At 38.6% G+C, this 2666-nt stretch overlaps 1 non-coding gene across 1 annotated transcript; it reads left to right on the forward strand.

Annotated features, from left to right (window-relative positions):
* Nucleotides 1-560: 560 nt before the first annotated feature.
* On the forward strand, nucleotides 561-724 carry LOC127211108 (U1 spliceosomal RNA). Its single transcript, XR_007833386.1, has one exon. It is a non-coding gene; the product is annotated as a U1 spliceosomal RNA (small nuclear RNA).
* Nucleotides 725-2666: the final 1942 nt, after the last annotated feature.

Raw genomic sequence — 2666 nt, forward strand, 5'->3', positions numbered from 1 at the left:
CGGTAATTATAGTGTAAACTTTACATATTATTTAAGGATCTATGCATTATCTTACTGCCACACCACTGAGAAATGGTGGAAGATTTAGGAGGTGAGATCCAGTTGAAGGAGGCAATATCCTGAGTATACGTGCTGAAAAAAAAGGATATTACAAACACAACTCCTGCTCTCCCACTCAATCTGTGTCCCAGCCTCCAAGAAGTGTACCACTTTGTTCAGCTGTAAGTCTCCTCCCAAGATGCACAAGGTCCAAATGCTATGAGTCCAGGTGAACAGGGACTAAAACTATGAACCAAAATAATTCTCTAATTTAATCTCCTGGGTTATGTTGCAGTGCTCAGAAAAAAAAAAAAAATAAATAAACCTGACTGGTTTATGGCACTGTTTCTAACTCTGGCACATCAGCTCATGGAAGCAACAATTATGTTGTGACTGCCGAACATCTAGAGTAAAATTTGGTACAAGAAATATGAAAACCCCTTTAAAAATGAAATGGTCCACTACACAGCCTTCCCATCTGTGTTTTGACTGACAGCATAGTATTTAAATGAGAGCTTTAAATATTTACCTGGCAGGAGAGATCCCATGGTCACAAAGCTGGTTTTCCCAGGGTGAGGCTTAGCCATTGCACTCCGAGTGTGCTGACCTCTGTGATTTTCCCAAATGTGGAGAACTCAACTGCATAATCTTGTGGTATTGGGGTCCTCATTCATGCTATCCCCTGAGATGAAGAAAAAAATGAGTAAAAAGAGACCTTCAAAACTTCACAGATGAAAATTAATCTTTTCTGTCTATGGAAAAAATGATTTGAGTTTGTTTCTATTGTTGGCTTTTGGCTTAGTAGTTGCATTGTGCAAGCCTGTTTCAATGACCCTGTTGTCTAACAATGTGCACATATTTGTTTTCCAAGTCAAAGGGGGAAGGTATTATAAGCCACTCAATATTTGCTTTATTTGTCCAAGATTCTAACCTCCTCATTTAAGCTATGGAGCTTCACTATGGAGAAATCTTTACACCGCAGGCCTGCTGACTGCCATAAGCTTGGCACGGGAACCACAGAGGAACCAGCAATTAAGCTCCATACAGCGACTCTCCAATGAAGAGGGTAGATTGATGTCCCCATTTGTGTTCCAGTGCCCCAAAATGCTATCACAGCATGAACAGCTGCGTGAGAGCTCTACAGAATTTGTATTCAGGAAAACAAGCTAAAGGTCAACACGCATATATATATATATATTTATAATGGAATTGGTGTTGCTAATCGATTAGGAGAAATGCTTCTTCCTTCGTAGGAACTTTACAAACCTTTCTGCTGAGAGCCTGCGATCAACCCTAGAAAGCCCTTACAAATTACAATTCAATATATTCTCAGATACTTAAGACAAAGGGTTTTAAACTGCTTGTCTACTGACTTTCCAATTCCTATGCTAACATTAAGATGCCATATTAAGTATGAAGTTTTCGTACCAATTAAGGAGGGAAAATAATCTATTGTATAACTAGCATAAAATTTTTAAAGGAATACTTATTGTGAAATGTATACTGTGATACAAATATCTTAGACTTGCAAATACTGTTTTATTGTAAAGTATGGATGAAGAATGGCAGCTTCACAGGTGACAATAATTATTAAGCATCCTTAATAAATGCAGTTCTTCCTGCAAGTACTTGTACGTAAAGGTGTCCTCTACCTCTAATGTCCAAGAGGTGTGTTTCTCTTGTCTATTTAGACATAGTAGCATTGTTTGTATGACTCACATTGATGCCTAGAAAAGCACATCACTAACAAAGCATCATTTCTGGAACACATCATCAGCTTCTCAACAAACCTCTGCTTAGTTTTTTTATACTACGTCAGTGGCTCTCAACCTTCCTAATGCCGCAACCTTTTAATGCAGCTCCTCATGTCGTGGTGACCCCACCCCCCCCAACCACAAAATTATTTTGTTGCTATTTCATAAGTGCAATATTCTACTGTTGTGATCATAAGGTAATATCTGATATGCAGGATATCTGATACACAAGCCTCAATGGGTTCTCAACCCACAGGTTGAGAACCACTGCACTATGTTGCTTGATAGGACCACTTCTCAAGAATCCACATCCACCATTCAAGTGTCTCCTATCAGCAAATGTAACTCCTGTACCTGACAAACATTCTGTACCAAACACTTTCTCCCACTCTGTTCATATAACTGCTGTCTACTGTTTTCGTTTCATCATCTCTCTTCTTCAGCAACTCGCTCTCATAGCCCTTTTTAGAGAGTATTTTCACAGAGTACATTTCTGATTTTTTTGAGTTCTCACGGCATATATATAATCTCTTAATGTCATTAGTCACATAATACAAATCATGCTCCCACTTCCAGGAACATCTTACAAAACCCATGACTAATATCTCTTTACAAAGCTCAGCCACTCCCTCCCCTAGCCTCAGCCCCTGTTGATTTACTTTTCCACAAATAGAGCTCTCATAATACTCACTCTCGCCTGCTCCTCATAAACAGTTATTAGTAAATACCAGCTGGATTAAATTTGGTTTTATTCTTTTCCTAATTAAGTTTTTAGTTACTTTGGGTTGTTAATGCATTTCTCAGTTTAAAATGGGGTTTAGTTTCAGAGATGAGTGCCTCTGGAAAGTATTGGTGTGGTAATGTGCAACATAT

Source organism: Acomys russatus, chromosome 28 (genome assembly GCF_903995435.1).
Source record: "Acomys russatus chromosome 28, mAcoRus1.1, whole genome shotgun sequence".
Taxonomy (NCBI): domain Eukaryota; kingdom Metazoa; phylum Chordata; class Mammalia; order Rodentia; family Muridae; genus Acomys; species Acomys russatus.